General features: G+C 38.6%; 1 protein-coding gene across 3 annotated transcripts in view; it reads left to right on the plus strand.

The window, feature by feature from the left end:
- LOC137293808 (pleckstrin homology domain-containing family H member 2-like) overlaps positions 1 to 22,945 on the plus strand; it is a 181,320-nt gene that overhangs the window by 88,487 nt on the left and 69,888 nt on the right. Inside the window, exon 1 of one of the 3 annotated variants that reach the window (XM_067824560.1) lies at positions 12,546 to 12,747. The exons of the other annotated variants lie outside the window; for them this stretch is intronic. The gene's annotated coding sequence lies outside the window, so the exon portion shown is untranslated. Of the gene's footprint in view, positions 1 to 12,545; positions 12,748 to 22,945 lie in introns of those variants that run through there. 3 annotated transcript variants of the gene reach the window in all.

The raw sequence follows: 22,945 nt of genomic DNA on the forward strand, positions 1-22,945 counted from the left end.
GTCATAATGTTAGTGTGTTGTCTTTGAGGCGGTGACATGACCCAAGATGGCTAGACATTTCATGATATAAGTATTAAACATGTGAAATTCACTTACATTATACAGATATGTAGATACATATTAACCAGTCATGATCAATCACAGATATTTTGATTACTGTTTTTCACCAATCAATCGTTGGTGAAATCGATTTATATGGACACCACTAATACCTACTGTCAAATACCCTAGCAGATGATCCCACCTCCACTGAACCAGGAAACTACCTTAATCTCAAACCCTAGTCATGATCTTCTTTTAGAACCATTCTTAAATTTGTGAGTATGACATTTCAATACAGATTCTTGTACCGTTGTCTTAGTCTTGAAGCCTTTTATTTATAATTTTCTGATATTGCAATTGGTTAATGGTTTGTTGATCACACTGATATTATCAATTGGTGTTGTCAGATGACTTATGTTTGATACAAGTAATTGTTCTTTCTAATATAATTACTGTTAAGACCATTTACATATTACATTAGTTGAAATATGTCTGAGGGACAGATACCCTATATTTCTGCATATAAGGCTAGTATTTTGTACATAGATTTAGAGGGGCTTGAAGGGGAGTACCTTATGCATGGTCTCGCATTTTATCTGTAATGCAATCCAGCATTCAGTAGGTACTGATGGTGATTGACAGTAAAACTTCACATATCGTTTAAAATATTCAAATTCAAAATTGTATGAAAGGACAAAGGCACACATATATATGAAGTGCATTTGGCTATGTGTAGGATGATTTGGGTTAAATATTCATATTTTATTCCAGTTTGTGTCTGTTCTTGAAGTCATTTCTTCAAGTATAGCCTAAGAGATTATATATCTTGATAGCTGTACCAAGAACCATTTTGGGATACATACTGCCATCATATTCCTTGTTTCTACCAGACATATTGCTTAAGCATATCAAGTTCAGATGATCCTCGCCACTAATACAATCAGCCAACCAGGTGTCACCGTGAAAAGAAAAGTGTAAAGTACTTGTGAGATAATTGTGGTATGATTATACACCCTTGCAGAATAAGTACATTATGCATTATGACAGTGATAACAAAAGTAAATTCGACTTTATACATTAAAAATTTAAACCCAAAACAATTATCACTTAAATATAATTGTGGTGGAATCAACAGAGATTGGGAATATGTTGGCATATTGACATGTCGGAATCTGTACCTGCTATTACAGAGGTAAAGAGTATAAAACACATGTCAATGCTGAGCCCGTGTAGTACCTAATGTGTACTGTAGGAGATTTTATGATCTTTCATTGGTTCCTTCACATCGATATTTGCATACACATACTCTACACTGAAACTGATCTTTGTTTTTCCGGCCTTGAGTATTCCAAATCTTTGGTGAAATGGCGTCTTTGTGTCCTTATCTTGTATGAAATGTCTATAAAAATTGTCTTCAATCTGGCTTGCATGTGAATGCCGTGCCTTCCATGTTCAAATTGAAATTGTTTATCTCTCTTGTGTCTTAAATGTTTCGATTCCACTGTGAAATAGCCTAAAATGTCCTATCTTAGACGTTCAATATGGGGAATGAAAATAAAACTGTAGTGTTTTTTCATTGAGGATTCTTAATCTTGCTTTTTAAGACATGTTGGTTTTAGACCAACACTGTTTCCACACAACTAGCACAAGACCTGAAGCCATTCATTTACCCATGAATTACCGATTTTGAATGCTTCAAACAGAATCTTGGACAAATAGTAATTTGTCTCTCCAAACATAATATGAACCATTTGCTGTTTCAGAAATTTGTACATTTGCTAGAAATACTTAGATAATGTGTGAATGGGGAGTGAGTTATCACCAGTGATGGCTGCTGTTGCTATTCTGCTGTAGGCTGACAGGTCTGTTTGTACTAGATAACCAGAAAACTCGTTGAGAGCTGTTCTTGATACCAGCCCTGCCACACACATGTCCAGTTGGGAGTATATTGTGAACTGGGGTCGGATCTGTGATTACCCTTCTCCTTTGATCACTAAAATATATCTCAACGAAATATTATTTTCTTGCTAATCAGATGCCATTTTGAAAAAAAATATTTGTTTTGTTCTTTTATATTTTGATTCCTAAATTCTAATCTCCCAAACACAACTATTTCCTGGTTGGTAAACCTTTCTGAGTTTTGATGCCATGGTGTTCAGAGGCAGAAGTGAAGAGTGTACACAGTAGGCATATTGCAACCATTTAATTTTCCATTTGGAACTGCCTGCTCATGCTTGTTTTGTTTTCATGCTGTGCTTACATCAACTGAGAATTAAGAAGTCACAGACCTGATCATTAGTGAATTGTATTAAAAAGTTAACCTGATCCCACAAAGACATATGTTAAGTAAAAAGTTTAGTTTTATTTTAATTGGTTGAAATAAGAAACACAACTGTAGAGCTATGACTATTTTTGAGTTAATAGCTAAGATTGTCAAAGACCTTAAGGAACAAAGGCACCTGTGTTACTACACTTCCTTGTTAAGTGCTTGAACATAAGCACTGATATTTAATGGATCCATATTATAATTCTATGGTAACAGTTAAGAGTTTGAGGTCAACAGATTGAAATACAGTCTTCAATCCTCAAGGACTTTAGTATCCCCTTCAGTTTTGAACACTAATCATTATTGGTGATGTTTGTTTAAGCAAAAAGTTTCAAATCTGGGTTTGCACTTAAGAATTTTAATTACAACATTAGACTATCTCAAGGATGTCCCCAATGAATTAGTTTCTGGCCATGTATATTTGCTTTGTTCAGTGCAGGCAGCATTGCACCAGCATGAAGACAGCATTATGAATGGATGTGTTGTCAGACTTCATACTGACTTAAGTAATGGCTGACGAGTCCCTTGTAAATGGGACACCATGGTCAGTTATATAGCACGTCATAGCCTGGTTTTGTGAAAATTCATCTTTACATCACTTAATGGAAATTGTGCAAGTGGTGGAGGATATTCCTGTCATAACGAGATAGAACAATGCATTTTTATATGAATCATTTGTGTTTCTGCATCTGTACAGGGTGTTGTTGTATGAACCAGATGAATCATGGCTTGTGTCATGGCTTGTGTCATGGATTGTGTCATGGATTGTGTTATAGGACGATATGTAGGTGGTGTCAGTCTGCTGGAAAACATAGATGGATCTCGCTATGATCAGGCCAGTTTCTGAATTGGGAATTATTGTTGCATTTGTTTGGATTTGTCGACTGAATGATGTTTGCTATAAAATGATATGTATACATGAGAACTTTGTCTGCTAATTGTTTTCAAGTCTTTGCAAAATTGGAGGCATCTGGAGAAGATTTTCAATCTCTAGGACTGACACAAACTTTTTGAAAAGCACACAGGAGCATTTGGTGTAATTTGTTCATCAGGTACTTATGTCATTTCTGTAGGGTTGTCAAGCTAGAAAATGTTCTCTTGTAAGATGGAGTGGTCAGGCTTCACCAAACAAGGAAGTGCAGTTCATTTAAACCTGGTGCCACCTGAAAATGTTCAGTACACTGCAAAAAGGACACAAAATCCCCAATCCCAACCCCCATCCTGCACTACTGCATGCATATCATTTTGCAGCAAGATGATGAGAGGGTATGAGTTTTTCACTCCGAGGACTTGGAATGAATTTGGATGTTTCTTGAAGGACTTCTTCTCTCATGGCAGATGACAATTGTGACCTCATTTATCCTTTTATCCATGATCTTGTACCTTGTTGGAGTGAAGCCAGACAAAGTTTGGATCGATGTCTTGAGCACTGATCCAGGAGGGTACAGAGATTTAGTCAGTTAGGGCTCACATGACAACCCTGATGTTAGTTTAGCCTGGTCTTATTACTTTCTGACCCATGAATTGATCTTCAGCAACCCAAGCTTCTTGTTAAAAACAACTAACAGGAAGGGGTGATCAGGTTCACTGACTACTTCCCAGTAGTCCATCATATCCCATCATGTCCCAGATCAATGCTGATCACTGGATTGTCTGACCAAGGCTTGATTATTTACAGAGTACCACGATATAGCTGGAGTATTGCTGAGTGCAGCATTAAAGAACAAATCAACCAACTTGTTGTTTTCTTCCTTTTGAATACCACACTCAGTACTATTGCAGCTGTATAAGTGCTGGCAGCACACAAGCACGAATGTGGCTTACAAATATATGAACTGGGGTACAACAGCATACTATTAACTATGTCATCACCGAACCTGACACCAGCATGTTCATTTGGATAGCTTTTATGACCACAACGTGTTCACCTATTCTACCTCAGAATCCTTACAAAGGGTCTTATTGCAAGTCCAGAAGTACCCATGACAGGTTCCCAAGTTCCATGATCACCAAGACCAGATGATATATCATCAACTACTACGTTGATGTGCTTGTGTCTACTGACACTGTAGTGTAAAATGTCATTCACTGTTTCATCTGTCATGTTTTAGCAACTTCCATAAAATCATATACAACAAGGATGTTTCACTCCAGTCATTCACATCTTAAATCTGATACAACTTGACCTGTAAAGACCTGAATTGAAATTGGTCTTACAGCTAGATGTGCTTGTTGTTAAGGGACATTAGCTGCTGGTCGAGTTCTCTGACTTTATTCACACGTCATCATATCCCAAAAATGTAGATGAATGTTCATGCTGTAGATCACTGAGTTTTTTGGTCCTGACTTGATCATTTACTGGCTTCCAGTATATAGCTGGAATATTGCTCAGAGTTGCGTTAAACAGCAAGCAAACAAACTAAAAACATATACATGTATAATTTTGATAATAGTACTAAAATATCATCCTCTTGTTAATCAGGTGACATGGAAGACTAGAATGATTTCAAAGACTAGCAAGATTTCTCACCTGGTCAAACATAATCCCTAGGTTACAGAAGGTGTTCTGACAGAGGATCCTGGCATGACTAGGGGAGGTAACTTTGCACAAATAGCAAAATATAGTCTTATACTAATCTGTAAGAATCAAATATTTCAAACTCACATTCGCCAGTGCAAAAATAAACTCAGGGAAAAAAAATAAGGTATCACATGAAAGCACATGTGTTCTTTTATTTTTTTTCCAAGTTTCTTCATAAGCTTTGTATCGCACATCTTGAAAAGGAACCTAGACAAAAAATAAAGGAACACTTGTGCTTTCATGTGATTTCTTATTTTCTCCCATTAGTATGTTATATCAACATCGATATAACATTAATGAGCAAAGTATCACATCATGCTCTACCTGCCTAAACCAAGCCCACTTCACAAACACTGGCCACCAATTTGTCTTAGCCAGTCTAAGGGCCATTTCTGAAGTCCATTTCTTTTCTCTCATGTTGTGAAATTGCTGGAATACTGCTAGAAGCAGCATAGAACTAGATTCACATTGGAGTCACCCCATCCACTCTAGGAGCAAACACTTTTACTGATAATGAAAGTCTGTAGACATATTTCTCAATATTAAAGTCTTTTTTTTCTCATAAAAGCAAGACAGATTTTGACTTACCAAGTATGATGACATATTGCACTCAGAAATACTCATAGATAATCTTATGTTCTGGCACACAATATTCTGTATTGATATTTTGCATTTTTGACTTGACTTTAAGTACAAACAGTAGATATTATCATGTCACAGAACATTTGTACAATAAACATTATGTATCTTGTAGGGCCTCAGAACTGATGTTCATGGGTGGTAGCATGGCCACTTCAGTCCTCCTGGGCAAACATGTCTGAAATCTTTTGTTTCACAGTTCATTTCTCTCTTGTGAAAAACACATTTCCCGATTCTGGCAAAGAGATAGCTGTAATCTTGATTAGTTGTTTTCATGGCAAAGGAGTAGAGCCCCTCCTGTTTCATGTTTGTCCAGAAGCCTGACTTCCTTCTGAACTGTTTGTGCTAGATAGCAGGGAAGCTGTTTGAGTAGCTGAGATATTACTGTTATCAAAATCTGCAATCAGAACTGCCTACAAGCACTGGTAACCACTTGTGGATGCTCCTTGTTTATCTGAAATCATTACTTGGCACCGCTCCCCATCTGTCAGCAGAGCTCTCACAAGTCTTCTTGTGACAGTTAATGGAAGACTCTTGTCACCCAACCAGTAGCTGTTTGGTCAGATTGGCAGAGGTGCCATCAGTATTGTACATGCTCCACATTAAAACACACCCTCACATACATAATTTGGTAATTGTGATTTCAAGTTGTGACAGCTATTTTTATGAGAGAATTGAGTTTAAGGCTGTTTAGCATATTCCAACATGTCTGCTTTATGAGGAAGAAAAGTCTGGAGAGATACAGTTGGGACATTGATGTGCCACCTTGGTGACACTAACAAACATGGAGCTACTGCCAACCTTGACTCAGCAAGGCCATTCAGGATTCAAACACAGAAACATAGATTCTTGGTCATTTCAAGTGTCCCCATTTCCACTAAGGAGGAAGGCGTCATGGAGTAGCGCTTGATAAAATATCAGGTGTACATTGTTGTTATGGTGTTTTGGCAAAAGTTCGCTCACTAATTTTGACCGTACCTCTACAGGGCAGTGGAGGGTAGCCTTGTGGTTAAAGTGTTCGCTTGTCACACCAAAGATGAAAACAGTATGTGAAGTCCATTTCTGTTATATCATTTCATAAAATTGCTGGAATATTGCTAGAAGCAGGAAAAAACTAATTCACTCACAAGCAGATGTTGCTTTGAACCTGTTCTGATCAAGAAGCCAAATGATGTGGTATACTCACTCACTTACTCATTCACTCACTCACTCACTCACTCTATATTGAGGACGAAGAAGAGTAAATGACTGGAGTTTAACATCATTGGATATCTGTCAAACCTATTCTGATGAAGATGCCAAGAATTAGTGTGTAGCATTTGAGTTATACTCACTCACTCATTCCACTGAGGAGGAGGGGGCAATGGCTGGAGGTTAGCAACATCATTGGATGCTTGTCATGCTTCCTCACAGCAAGAATTGTGTCAAACCATGAAAACATTTGTTTTTTATCATTCAGTGCAGTGTAGCCAAACTGTTGTACAAATTGGCGTCTGCTCCCTTCATCTGAGCCATCTTGAATGTGTAGACTAGACATCAAGTAATGGAGGTTGTTTTGTCTTTATTGCACAAGTTACTCATTTCCCTCCATTCACTAAGTCAGTAGGGTGCCAGTGGTAATGAGGTCATTGGTATTCTGGACTTGTCCTGACATGAAAACAAGAAATTGGGTTCATTCAAGATTTGCTCTGAATGTGTCTTGGAATAGATGTCCACATCATTAGATTTTCATTTGTATTCAGGCCAGACTTGACCGCATTTGTCTTTGCAGATCACAACAATGTAATTGAACTTTGTAAGGTGAAATAAATACAAGAGTGACATGACTTATTTTCTTAGGGTTGGTTGATTCAACAGGACAGTTGATTGCTCATTACTACCAAACACTCTTTTAAGATTTTTTATGTTTCATTGTTAAATATATTTTCAGACAGCATACAGTGATTTTTATCAGTTAACAGTATTAGAGGTCTCAGATATAGAAACGTGACAGAATCATTTCCATACGCATAAGAAATCTCTGGAGAAAAACAAGTCCACTGAAGAGTTCCACTTGTAGTGTAAGCAGTAACAGTTAGTTGAATTTTGAACAAATTGAAAAATACATAAAAGCATATGGACATCATGAGATTTAAGAAATTCTCAATTTAGTTTGTCCTTTTTCTTTCCAAATTTGTGTTTTGAACAGATAAGTAAATTATTGATTTTAAAACTTCAGGCAAAGAGAATAATTTGCTTCAGTGCAACATGATAGCATATTTGCAAGATGTGATTGTAGTGTTCTAGTATGCTATTCAGATCCTGATCTGTGTCTGATTATATATCACAATTACACTAAATGGTTCTGCATGTAAAACTGAACACCCTCACTCATTCATGGTCCCACTCACTCTCTTACAATCTAGATATTTGACTGGTGTAGATATACGGATACAGGCTTGTATGAGTACAACTAGATTTGTGCCAGACCAACTGAGAATCTTGCCTTCACCATTTGTTAAATACCAAACATGGGACATTTGCTTTGATGGGTGTTACAGCGTTTTGTTAAGAAAAAAAGTACCTGGACAGCTTTCACACATATGAGAGTTTCATGTTTGATTAAAGCCTAAAACAGGAGATCTCTTAGATTTTTTTCGTATTTTTAATGTTCCAAGTTGAGATTTTGAAGAAATAACTTGGAATATGTTTGAAGTTTAGCATGAAAGAGTGATAATCTCCCCAGAGCTTCAAAGAAAGTTGAAAGCAGTGTGTCACAGAAATAGTTCCATTGGTAACAACTTAATAAAATGTCTGTAGTGGCATTTGAATGAGATTGGATTCTTTCTCCACATGATTTTACACAATTTTCATATCAAGCTGGGTATATATGTCTGACTGACATGCTTGTTCCATGGTACGTAATCTAAGTGACACGTTCTACTACAGGTTCCCACAAAAAATTACATGGTCCGACACTGACGTGTTCTTTAGGTCCTGTCTACATGAAGCTGACGTTATGCAATGTCAAAAACTGACTTGTCCATTTCAACAGAATACTAAATCTTGACAATATTTTATGCATACCTGATAAAATCAGAACAACACTGTGAAATTGTTTCACAATTATTTGTTTAAAAATAAAACACAACTTTTGAAAAAAGACGTTTAAAGATATCTGACTCTTCCATACCACTGAGGTGAGTCTGCTGTGTGAAGGCATGCCAGATTAGCATCTTACCTTTGTGGTAAACCCCATCAAAATAAGCATTGTTCTGACTAGCATGGACACAAAATGCAGTGCTATTAATCAAATGCTGTACTAGTTTAGATTTATGGTGTTTTTAACTTATTCCTGCAATATCACTGTGGGGATGCCCAAAACGGGCTTCACACGTGGGGAATTAAACCCAGGTCTTCAGCATGATGAGTGAACACTTCAACCACGACGCTACACACCATCAATTCTATTCGTGACTTGGTTGATGGATTGTTATTGTACTCAATGGGATGCTGCTCAGATCATCAGCTCCATGAAGCTACAGCTTTAATCTCAATACAGCTTTCATAAGCTTACGAAAGCTGTATAGTATCTTAGTATCTTTAGTCTATGTCTCAGTCAAAGCTAAAGACCTCTGGATACAAGTCTAGATTTTCCCAGGTTCAGGCTTGAATCTTCCAACTCCTTCCAAATCCTTTTTAATTTAAAGGGATTTGTTTGTTACTATGGAAATTATATATATTCTGGGACTATGCGTCATAACCATAGTGCCATGATCACTAGGCATAATGGGCCTGAGGTCAAGATCCGATTATTTGAACAGCAGTGCTCTCACTTGAATATGGTATAAAACAATGAAACACTGATATAGTGGAACTGTTGTCTGTCTCATTTCATGCTTTATATCTATATTTTGTTAAATGTGTCTCATTATGTATGTATTTTGGTAGCATCCTTGATAAAATTCCGGTTTCCCTGTAATCGGGAATGAAAGGGATTTGCTGCCAGTGAATGTCTGTCCTTGAACTTGTGATAGGAACTTGCAACTAGAGCATTGAGGTATGTAGCAATAAAATCGAATTTGAAACTCATCTTTAATTTGCATATGACTGAATTTTATTCTCAACCAAATCTTTTATCGCTCTTTTCTTGAATTGTTCCCTGAGCAATACTTTCTGATCCATAATAAAGATAGATGTTAAACCACAACCATATCTATGGAAACAGAAATTTGAAAAAGATGAAGACAGATACGAGTCAATCTGACAAAATGATCCTTCCAATGCATCTTTGAAAAACAAAAAGTAGAAATTACGGATTTATGAAAATTGGGCTTTTGACAAAAAAGAACTTTGTAGCCCAGAAGCCAAGTCGACAAAAGCTTCTGATTTTTCCATGGTATTCATCCATGTTGAAATCTTCCAATTTACTGGTGCAAAACTGACGAATGGTGTATTGAGTACATCACCTGAATCAATACGATCACATGTTCACCCCTCCATGTAAATGGGTGGGATTTCAGTGCCAAGCGATATTCATCAAATTTGTCGACTTATGCAATCGTGTTGATAAATGGTCTGAAGTGACATTGCATTTGCACATATCGGACAATCCCTCACAGGCCTGCTATATCGCTGATTGGATTCTAAATGTGGGAACACTGGGGTGTGGGTAAAACCTGGAATGGGGTTCGTATAACGAGATTGCTTTATACATTTTACAGAGAAATATCCTGATTCCAAGGGGTTTGTGTCAGTGTAGGATTCCCATGGGTAATAAATGTTATCATATGTGAGTGATTTGTGGTTTCTACTTGATTGGGGTATGACTTGTTTCATGGGAGGATTTCCCTTTTTAGCAGTTTCAATATTGGGATGAAACCCCCTTCAAGCCTCCAACTGCATCTATGGGGATTTCAGTGACACCCTTCAGTTTGAAAATCCATTCAGTTGCCTTATCATAAAATTCAGCTGGACTTTCCATAGTGGTTTGAAATAAATTTTGTTAGATAATATGCTACTCAAAAGAAGTTAAAGAACGTGATATTCTTTCTTATTACTGGAGTTAATTTGGAATGCCATAGTGTAACAGATTCACCAGACGTCCTTAACTTTTTTTAGTACTGTAAGTGTATGTTGTTCAGATTGGACTAGACTTGATTGTACTTTGTTTTCTTTTTTTGTGAAATGTTTTTTTGACAGACATGTTTCTCTTTCTCTAATCTAAACAGGATTTGGTTCAAAATGGAATTATGAAAAAGAAATGCATTTAACCAGGAGGCAGTATATGATTCAAAGGTTAAAGTGTCAGACAAAGTGATATCTCCCTTCTCGCCATCAGAACCATCAGTTATGGAGGTAGCGGGACTACTGACAGCATTACCTTGTTACCGTGCAACCAACAGTGCCTGTCACTGAGAAACGCTGCCGAGCACAATCAGCTCAGTCTCACTCATACTCTTTCACCACTTCCTTACCATATCTACAAGTATACTACTGTATAGTGAAATAGGTTATCGCTATAGTAACCTGATGCCAGTCTTTCATGGATCATACCCCTAATATCTACTCATTTTCCTGTCTCGTATTTTGATCTTGATCCATTATATCATCTTCAGCATCATCACCATAGAAACGTGATGCCAGTTCTTAAAGGGTCATGTCTTCTCTCCTTTTTCATTCCTCTCCTGTTTTCTTCTTCTTTCTCTCACCAATTCCATTCCTCTTCCCACTGCCTCTCCCTTGTCATTTTCCTCTTTTGGATTTTTTATTCCTCCTTTCTCCATTGGGGGCGGTGGGGTAGCCTAGTGATTAAATCGTTAGTATGCCACTTAAAAGTCCAAGGTTTGATTCCCCTCATGGGTACAATGTTCTGAAGCCCATTTCTGGTGCTGTCCTGCCATGATGTTGCTTGGAATATTGTTAAAAGAGGCATGAAACCATACTCACTCACTCACTCGCTCACTTAGAGTACTTAAAAGAAATTAAAGATATTTGCTTCATTCACTCCTTTCTCCGTTTGTCCCATATTCTTTCTCTACGTCTCTTCAGTCTTCTCTCTTTTTCTTCCCCTTCATGTCTCTTCAGACCTCTCATTGTGTCTTCAAACACATCTCACTCATTACCTTTCTTATCATTTCTTTTCAAACCTTTTTCACTCTTTCTCTCACTTTACATCTTTCTCCCTCTCTCTAATCTCTCTTCAAAGCCATCTTCCTCATGAAACCTCTCTTTTTCTTCAAACCTCTCTCCATCATTTTCTTTAACTCTAAACCCTTCTTCCTCTTTCTCTTCAATCCTCTTTCCCTTTTTCTCATGTCTTTTTAAACCACCCACTCTTTCTCTTCATCTCTTCTTAATCGTCTCTCCCATTTCTTTTCTCGCTTCAAATCTTTCTCACACTTTTAGTTTGTCTTCAAGCCTCTCTGTGTCATTCTCTTTCTCATAACTCTTCAAAACTTTCTCCCTCTTTCTCTTTAAACCTCTCTCCCTCTTTCCTTACATGTGTCTTCAATCTTCTTTTTTGTCACTTCAATCCCCTCTCCCTCTTTCTCATCTCTATTCAAACCTCTCTCATCTCTAATCAGACCTCTCTCCTACTTCCTCTTTCTCATCTCTATTCAAACCCCTCTCCTACTTCCTCTTTCTCATCTCTATTCAAACCCCTCTCCTACTTTCTCTTTCTCATCTCTATTCAAACCTTTATCCCACTTTCTCTTTCTTATCCCTTTCCCTTCATCCCTCTTTCAAACCTCTTCTTCATTTTTTCTCTTCTTCCTTCTGTTCCCTTTCTTCCTTGTTACACTTCCTAGCTCTCTTTCCTCTCTTCCCTTTCCTCCCAACCCCCCAATTTTATGTGTGCTACTACATACTATGCATACAGACCTTCAGCTGTTATCATCATTGCCATAGAAACGTGATGCTAGCCCCACAAGGGTCACGACTCCTCCCCCTTCCATGCAGCCCCTCCCGTGCATGCTTGCACCCAGGTATTATAAAGATCCTCCCAGTTATCAAGAAAGCAGTAGACTCGAAGCCTCTACTCATGCCAGACACCTCTGTGAGGTATGGAGCTCATGGGGAAGGAGTTTTTGTCCTGTTTTGATGGAGTCCTGCTTATAGGCAGTGTGTAGAGGACCACTTGTTGCTGCTGGAAGTGTTTCTAAGCAACTGAGAATCGGTGAGTCTATTTCTATCTCTGCTGTTGCCAGTGTGGGAAAGTGGCCACATTCTCTTCTTTTCTTGTTGAGGTGGAATGACAAGGCGATTAATTTCCAATTTATGACTGATATTTTCATACCGGCAATTTGACAGTAGGGGATATTTATGACCATATTTTGAAGGTTTAGTTGTCAGGTCATTAGAAGGAAGAGGTTGTGACAAGGAATATTACCTTTGTTTTCATAATGAGTAGAACTGCTACTGCTGTCTTGTTAAAAAAGGAAAAAGTTCAAATACACTCTTCGACATGTCATTGAATTCATTAAGCATTCAATGTTTATTCTTTCTTGGGTGTGAGCTGTTCACCTGAGGTTTAGGAATACATCCAGTACTATCATGTTCATGTCGTTTAAACATCAGCACCAAAGTCATTGAAGCGTTTCATTGATCCTAATAGTCTCTTTATGTAAAGCATGATTTTTTAATCTAAAGACAAGAAGAAGTTAATTGGCTGCAAATAAATAGGATCGTGAGAATTAACCATTATTTGTCATGAAAGTCTCAGCTTTATTAGTCCAATTTATCTTGCAATGTGAAGAAAATCCCCTTGTGGTGATAATATATTCATAATGTACCAGATATCACTGATTAGCACATTCGAGCCAATTGCAAATCTCCCAATTCAGCTTATCACGGAGGTTCAGTGCGGGTGCACTGCAGGCAATCTTTGTGCATCAGTTGTGTTTTAGTTCATTATTGAATGTATGTATATGTGCATGTTTCGGCCTGACCTTGAACCAGGAAGTGAGTGTTTAGCATGAGTATGATGTAATAGGTTGTAGGGAAATAGTCTTCATAACAGGACTTGTTGATCTACCAGACCCTCCCGAACATGTGTTGCATGTCAGTTTCATATCACTGGAATTGATGAAATTAATGTCAGAATTAAGTTTTTAGTGTCATATCTAGACAGACCATTGTACATGGCATCAGTGAAGGGTGTATAACAGACTTAGCCAAAGGTGTATAACAGTCTTAGTGAAAGGTGTATAACAGTCTTAGTGAAAGGTGTATAACAATCTTAGCTAGAGGTGGATAACAGTCTTGATGAAAGGTGTATAACAGTGTTAGAGAAAGGTGTATAACAGTCTTAGTGAAAGTTGGATAACAGTCTTAACTAGAAGTGTATAACAGTCTTAGTGAAAGGTGGATAACAGTCTTAATGAAAGGTGTATAACAGTCTTAGCTAAAGGTGTATAACAGTCTTAGTGAAAGGTGTATAACAGTCTTAGTGAAAGGTGTATAACAATCTTAGCTAGAGGTGGATAACAGTCTTAACTAGAAGTGTATAACAGTCTTAGTGAAAGGTGGATAACAGTCTTAATGAAAGGTGTATAACAGTCTTAGTGAATGGTGTATAACAGTCTTAGCTAAAGGTGTATAACAGTCTTAGTGAAAGGTGTATAACAGTCTTAGTGAAAGGTGTATAACAGTATTGGTTCCTGGGGTGAAATTAATAGTAAATATATATTTACAAAATGTTACATTTCCTGGCAAAGTATGAATCTTGGTTGTAGATTCATCTGTTTGTTCAATTTCATTGAACCTGTTTTGGGGTGTAAATATTTTTAATGAATTTTTGTTCCCAGTATTTAATCATGGTTGAAAATGTTTTGTGGGGAATGACCATAGAAGCAGAAAGGTCAACATGAATATATATTTTGTACAACAACAGATGAGCAGTTTTAATGGTGTGCTCTTTTTCTTAAAACTAATTATGAAGTTTTATGAAAATCAACTCTCGGCTGCAGTAAATATGTACTGTTGTTTGTAGCTTGAGAAGATATGACTTAGAATAGATCTTCAGTAACACATGCTTGCCGCAAGAGGTGACTAACATTTTGGATTGATAATGTCATCGTATTCCAGTTGTGTAGAGCAATGTGTATGTTGTTGATCACACGATTGACTGGTCCAGATCTAATTTTTTACGAAACGCCTCATATGGCTGGAATATTGTTGTGTGCAGTTTAAAATTAAACTCGCTCACTCGAGCTCGTTGTTGTGTGTTTTGTTTACATTTTTATATTATGATTAATGTCATTAAATGTGACACAATCACCAATCAATCTTAATTAGCCTTGTTACATAAAATGTCAACCCAAAACCTCCACCATCTGTCACTCCTTACTTCTGTATGCAATAATCAATCTTGCCATGCTATTCACCATGTTAAATTATCTTTACCTCCAATATCTCGAGACAAGGGAGGTAATGAGGGCCAAGTTTCACGAAGTGAACTTTTGAAATAGGCCTAACTGTCATAAGGGTGAAATGGGTAAAGCCTATTTCCAATCAGTGTCAGTCAACAGTGATGGGGGAGAGTAATATCTGTTCTTGATCTAGGCATTTCTTGCTCAGTGACAGTTTTAAGCCTATATAATGGAATGGAAATTTATTGTATAAAATACACTTAAGGGATATGGTAGATATATCATACAAGCGTTATGGCACATTACAATTTCAAGTATTACCAAATGAAATATACATGTACTTTCATATCCTGAAGAAATGTGTAAGCTGAACAGAGAATGAATGTGCTACTCACAAAGACTTGTCTTTATTTTAAAGACTTGCTTTCTTTCTTCCACCTTTCACACTCTCACACATTCTCTCTCTCTCTGTATTCAAGGCAGTTAATTGTATTAAATGAGTAAATGAGTAGATCTCTGTCCATATCTCTCACACACACACATGCACACACACTTCTTCCCTCTTTCCTTCAACATAAACTGTGGATGGTTTAAACAGACAGCCCTTCTCTATATGTGTCCAGCCTTTGATACTGTATGTTGGAAAGATGGCAGAGAACACCAGACGCATGTGATACATGTTATGTGTGTCCATGCAGAACAGGTAATCTGGTTTGAGGATTTGTCAGCATGTAGGGCATGTATAGCTTATCTCCTTGTCTGACCACATGTAGATGAAGTTTTACTGCCTGAAGGGTGTAATTGCTGGCTGGTTTCAGCTCTGCCTGTTAGTCTGGCCTGTTGTGATAGGGGCAAGAGATAACCCATAATGAGACCGTCTGGGAATGCATGGTCAGTTTTTATGGCTAATGGTCAGTTTGGAGTAATTGAAGCTGAGATTTTTGGCCTGCTTGTTTTTGTTTATGGGAAACTATAATCCTTGAGGATATACCTGTTGAGGGATGAATGTTGCGGATATATACCTGACAGCAGTCACAACAAGAACAGCATGAGGTTGATTGTTTTTGGGTTGGAAATGAAGTAACTTGTATGTTTGAAAACTTGAATTGCAAATTCTGTGGTCATGTCAAATCAGAATTTGATAATAGTAAAAATGCCCAAATGACTTAGCTCCCCTTAAACAGTTTGACAATGATTATGCTGTGTGGAATTGCTAGGTAGAATATAACTGTATCCCTTGACTAGAGTGGGGTGGGTGGTCTCAGTGTGGGTCTGGATGAGTGTGTGTCGCCTTTATCATGTGGTGTGGGTTGATGAATGTGTGTCGCCTTGATGATGGTGTGTAGGTGGATGAGTGCGTGTCGCCTTGCCAATATGATTAGGGTGGATGAGTGCATGTCGCCTTGACGATGTGGTGCGGGCAGTTTCAGTGTGGGGTCTGGATGAGTGCATGTCGGCTTGACTATGTGATGGTTGGATGCGTGAGTGGATGTGGGTGGTCATCGCTGCTCAAGATATCAACCTCTTGTTTTACCTGTCACAGACTTATGTATCTACAGGCAGCTGTGAAGATGCTAGAATTTTTGCATAAAATAACAGTTACTCACTCCCTCCATATGTAAACTTTGAATGGCCACCAAATGCAGTATTGAAGGACAAATAGACTCAGGAATCGTTGCAGTCCCAACAAACATCATTAAGGTCTTGGGAAAAAAACCATTTTATCTCCTCGTCAGTTTTATGATTTACATCAATCTAGGAGTAAATAAATACCCAAATTACACTGCAACATTGTCTCAGTTTAACACATTGAACTTATTACAAAGTCCAAACTTGTCCATTAATAACATGTTTGTTTAAAGAGTTTGGATTTACACTGCTTGTAGCAATACTCCGGCAATATGACAGTGGGGGCACTATCAATGGGCTTCTCACATTGCACCCATGTAGGGAATCAAACCTGGGTCTTCTGTGTGACAAGTGAATGCTTTATCCACTAGGCTACCCCACCACACCATGTTTGTATAAGACAGAGATGCTGGCTGTATCAGTGGTTTTCAGTTTGACCTGTTGGTTTAGCTTGCTATGCATATCCATGGTAGGTATATCAAAGTCTGTCTCTTGGAAAAATACAGGAAAATTTCCAGTAAAATCAGTAAATTCTTTAAGTTGCTAAATTAAAAACAAATTTCATTGGATTTGATGTATAATGGACATGTGCCCACTATTATCATCAGATGTACCTTTATTTTAAGATGTAATACACACACAATTTTTATCAGACTTACTGCTTTGAAGTTTGAAGATATGTATCTGATACCTGAAACTTAAAAGAGTGACATGCACTCAAGTGTAAATTATCACAAGCAACATGTGGGAATACAGTCATGGAACAGTTTGTTTTGAGTCTCTATCCAGTCAGGCTTGTTTAACTTTCCCCTCCTAAACTTCCCATGCCATCGATACTGACAGCGATAGATTCTTTAGTTGTTTCACTCATGAGTTTCTACAAATCACTATGAGATGAGTCTTGGCCGTTATCAGGTTGTATTATTGGCGAATATTCTGGTATCTCCATCCGTCTGTGACTGTCAGGATTCCCTAGGCTGGCATGTAGGCCCAGGCACCATTGGTGTCCATATGTTCCTCTTTGAACTCAGCAAGATAGCCAAATTGTGAGTTGCATCATATCCAACTGAGAAAAAAACACTTCTTGTGTAATTAAGGAATCTGAGCCTGGCCAGAATGGGGCTGGAGAAATTGGCCACAATCACCACTGACATAAGGCAGCTGTTGCTGCAGATAAGACAGAGTTGTTACTGAAGCCTCTAGTAACATGCTGCTTCCAGCTGAGGAACACACGCAGCTAGCTTAACTCAATTTGTAACACCTTGATTAGATTAACAGCCCCTAAAAGCCTTGATTAAGCACAACGAATACAGATTACATTGAAAAAATGTAAGAGGGGTTCTTTTTTTAAAACTTTTTTTTTAACAGTGTAAGTAAAGATGTGTTTGGTGGTTGATATGTAAGTGTAGGTGGGTAGACTGAATAGAGCTTGAGGTGTAGGTAGATAGGCTGGCTGTTGGTGTGTAGTAGACTTGCACAAGTCTTTGAAGTGAAAATTAATGCTTCAAATGGTAATTTCTGAAAAATATTAAATAACAGACTGGGTTCCTGTCCGTTTTTCTAGATTGGCATCAACAAAGGTTAGAATTACTATACACCCATGGGCACAGCACACAGTAGTGCATTTGAGAAAGGCTTCATGAGTAGGTTGGTTAGACTGACCGGTAGATGAAGTGTAGGTGGGTAAGCTTGAAGAGGGTAGGTGTCACTTGATGTGTAGGCAGACTGGAGGTTGAATTGTAGGATGGTAGGCTGATTGAAAGTTGAAATGGATAGGTGTCGGTTGCTGTGTAGGCAGAGTGGAGGTTGAAGTGTAGGTGTAGGATGGTAGGCTGATTGGAAGTTGAAATGGATAGGTGTCAGTTGCTGTGTAGGCAGAGTGGAGGTTGAAGTGTAGCGGGATAGGCTGACTGGAAGTTGAAGTGTCTTTGTAGGCAGACAGGAGGTTGACGTATAGGCGGATTGGTTGGTGGTTGTTGGTGTGTCAGTGGATAGGTGCTGGTTGATGTGTTGGCAGACTGGAGGTTGAAGTGTAGCTGGGTCGGCTGACTGGTAGTTAAAGTGTCTGTGTAGGCTGAAGGTTGATATATAGGTGTGGACAGACTAGGGGTGTATGTCTAGGTGTGTAGGCTAACTGGTTGTTGATATGTAAACAGGTAGGTCTTGGTCGACAATCATATGACAGATTATAGTCTTATAAATGCTTTGATGGATAATCCAGGATTACTGGCTGTGTGTTTGGTAGATCCTATCAATTATAGTGTACAAGTGACCATGAGTTTGCTTGTCCTTGCAAATTTTAAGAAGTGCACCTTGCATTCCCTGGATGCCGACCACTTTTACCTTTACATAGCCGCTCATTTGAGGATAAGTTTTATGGGCTAGAGAAAATAGAATTTAATTTCAAAGCTGTTAACGGATAAATAGGACCCTACTTGTTGACAGATTGGTTGGTTCATGGATCAGACATGATAGATATTTGTCTGACACCGTAGTGGTCCCACAAGATTAATCAAATCAATCTTAGCAAACTTTTCTCATTGAAATCCTTTCATGATTGAACATAATTTAATTCCATTTTTATTAAGTATATTTAAAAAAATCGTGACCTTTGAAAGTATCCCTAATCAAGTCTTAATTTGATTGTACAAGTTTTGAAAAATGTCTCCCATAGTATGTCAAGCAAATTCATTCTGAAAACTAGTCTCCTTGCTCTCTCAACAGTAAAATCATTTTAGTAATGTTTCATTGAGGTTCATTCGCTCAGCACCAGATTTCATCCTCTTATGCTTTATTCTCTCAGTCCACTCGTCCCTATGCTAATGCATGTAATTTAGGTCAGAAGGAAATATGGGTGACAATTTACGCTATGCTGACTTTATTATGAATGTTTGAGGAAATTACGTAACCCTTTGTTGGCCTGAATCATGGCAGGGTTTGGTGGAAGCACAGCTAATTTCTTTCTCAGCCAGGTAAGGGAAAGTAATGAATTTTCAGGAAGTTGTCATAGAAATGTTTTTGATCATTTACACAAAAACAGTTACTGCTATTCATGACAGTTTGGAATGGTACAGTGTGGTATTTGTTGAGCATTGAATAATGGCTCTTGTGTTAGTTATGCTCTTTACATACATGTTCGTTTAATAATCATGTGCTTTTTGTAATAATTTGAATAATTACTCATGTGGAATGGGCTTTGTCGCTTCTCTTTCTATTGACAAAACATTGTTTGGAATATATTTTGTATTGTACGAATATCAGCAATGTGCAGCATCCATATTGTTGCCAAGGTGGCGCAGATGCAACAGATGTTTTATAGTCCGTCAGGTTGTCCTCACAATGTTTATTCATACTGTAATAAATGTGCAGTATGTGCCCAGCCATTTGTAGATATGAACACATTTCAGTATTAGGTCATGAGGAATTTTTAGAATTTGATGCAATGTTTTTCAAATTTGAAGTCGGATGTTATTGATTTTTTGACAAAACATGAACCTGTTCAAAGCTTTTGTAGCCATTGCTTTTACAGCCGACAAATGGCATCCACCTGAAGCATGGATATTGTATTTTATCAAATTTGGGTGGAAGGTAGGTATTTCTGCTGCAGACAGTCGATGGAACCCGTAACACACTGTGTATTGTGATTGTACCAGTCTGTCTGCAGGAATGGTTTCATGATAGCTCTCATACCAGTATTGTTGCAAGTTTTGTTGGTCTACAATATCTGGTCGAAGCTTGCATGCTTCTTTAGGGATGTGAATTGGTTGAAACCTCAAAGTTGATGATTGTTTCATTACCAACAAACAGTCATCAAAAGAAATTGGTTAGGGTAAAATTTTCCTATCCAGGTTGTTATTGCAGATATGTATAACATGAGTTTGAAAGTAAGCCAATGAAATTGACTCAGCTCATCCGTAGCCTGTTGTGCTGCCAGATTAGAACTGGTCTCCTTACCCTGTTGGGCTGCCAGATTAGAACTGGTCTCCTTACCCTATTGAGCTGCCACACTAGAATTGGTCTCCTTACCCTGTTGGGCTGCCAGATTAGAACTAGTGTCCTTACCCTGTTGGGCTGCCAGATTAGAACTGGTCTCCTTACCCTGTTGGGCTGACAGATTAGAACTAGTGTCCTTACCCTGTTGGGCTGCCAGATTAGAACTGATTAGAACTGGTCTCCTTACCCTGTTGGGCTGCCAGAATAGAATTGGTCTCCTTACCCTGTTGGGCTGACAGATTAGAACTAGTGTCCTTACCCTGTTGGGCTGCCATATTAGAACTGGTCTCCTTACCCTATTGGGCTGCCACACTAGAATTGGTCTCCTTACCCTGTTGGGCTGCCAGAATAGAATTGGTCTCCTTACCCTGTTGGGCTGCCAGATTAGAACTGGTCTCCTTACCCTGTTGGGCTGCCACACTAGAATTGGTCTCCTTACCCTGTTGGGCTGACAGATTAGAACTAGTGTCCTTACCCTGTTGGGCTGACAGATTAGAACTGGTCTCCTTACCCTGTTGGGCTGCCAGATTAGAACTGGTCTCCTTACCCTGTTGGGCTGCCAGATTAAAACTAGTGTCCTTACCCTGTTGGGCTGCCAGATTAGAACTGGTCTCCTTACCCTGTTGGGCTGCCAGATTAGAACTGATTAGAACTGGTCTCCTTACCCTGTTGGGCTGCCAGAATAGAATTGGTCTCCTTACCCTGTTGGGCTGACAGATTAGAACTAGTGTCCTTACCCTGTTGGGCTGCCAGATTAGAACTGGTCTCTTTACCCTGTTGGGCTGCCAGATTAGAACTGGTCTCCTTAACTTGTTGGGCTGCCATATTAGAATCGGTCTCCATACCCTATTGGGCTACCAGAACTGGTCTCTTTACCCTGTTGGGCTGCCAGATTAGAACTGGTCTCCTTAACTTGTTGGGCTGCCATATTAGAATCGGTCTCCATACCCTATTGGGCTACCAGAACTGGTCTCTTTACCCTATTGGGCTGCCAGATTAGAACTGATCTCCTTACCCTGTTGGGCTGCCATGTTAGAATTGGTCTCCTTACCTTGTTGGGCTGACAGATTAGAATTGGTCTCCTAACCCTACTGGACTGCCAGAACTGGTCTCCTTATCCTGTTGGGCTGCCAGATTAAAATTGGTCTCCTTACCCTATTGGGCTGCCAGATTAGAACTGATCTCCTTACCCTGTTGGGCTGCCATGTTAGAATTGGTCTCTTTACCCTATTGGGCTGCCAGATTAGAACTGATCTCCTTACCCTGTTGGGCTGCCATGTTAGAATTGGTCTCCTTACCCTGTTGGGCTGACAGATTAGAATTGGTCTCCTAATCCTACTGGACTGCCAGAACTGGTCTCCTTATCCTGTTGGGCTGCCAGATTAAAATTGGTCTCCTTACCCTATTGGGCTGCCAGATTAGAACTGATCTCCTTACCCTGTTGGGCTGCCATGTTAGAATTGGTCTCCTTACCTTGTTGGGCTGACAGATTAGAATTGGTCTCCTTACCTTGTTGGGCTGACAGATTAGAATTGGTCTCCTTACCCTACTGGACTGCCAGAACTGGTCTCCTTACCCTGTTGGACTGCCAGATTAGAATTGGGTTTTTTTTCAGGTGCTTGTTGTGACTTAAAGAGGGTGGCCTGATGACTTGTTTGCCTGAATATTGTCCTACTCCATGGTATGCTCATGATACGGATCAGTTGATTGTTTGGTCCAGACACGACCATATACATCTTCCATTGTATAGCTGAAATTTTGCTTAATAACATGTCATCCTAAAATATGGCTGCTTTAGCCCATTCATTGGCATTATATTATACAGAGATATGTGACTGCTTTTAGGGAAAGCTGTATTATTGCAATATTTACTTCATTAGGGGAAATAATGTCTATATGGCACCCCACATAAGAGCCTATGTTTGTTTTAATGGAGTGTATTATACAGCTATTAAATGATATGTAATCAGGAATGGGATGCTGAATTTATCTAGGAATGATGGGATCTTGAGTTTATCTAGCTGGTATATAAATTGTTTTTATCCGACAGTATTTTAATTTAATTTTTTAGAATATTTTTTATCATTATGAAAAATCATAAAGTTCTTTTCCCCATTGAAACATGACTTAGCAGAAAAACAAGAACTGTTGTTGACTTATATACTATACTATATACTAGCAGAACAAATAATGATCCTACCCGTGAAGGTCCCAGGGTAGAATAGGCCTTCAGCAACCCATGCTTGCCATAAAAGGCGACTATGCTTGTCGTAAGAGGCGACTAACGGGATCGTGTGGTCAGGCTTGCTGACTTGGTTGGCACATGTCATCAGTTCCCAATTGTGCAGATCGATGCTCATGTTGTTGATCACTGGATTCTCT

This window comes from Haliotis asinina, chromosome 8 (assembly GCF_037392515.1).
Source record: "Haliotis asinina isolate JCU_RB_2024 chromosome 8, JCU_Hal_asi_v2, whole genome shotgun sequence".
Taxonomy (NCBI): Eukaryota; Metazoa; Mollusca; class Gastropoda; order Lepetellida; family Haliotidae; genus Haliotis; species Haliotis asinina.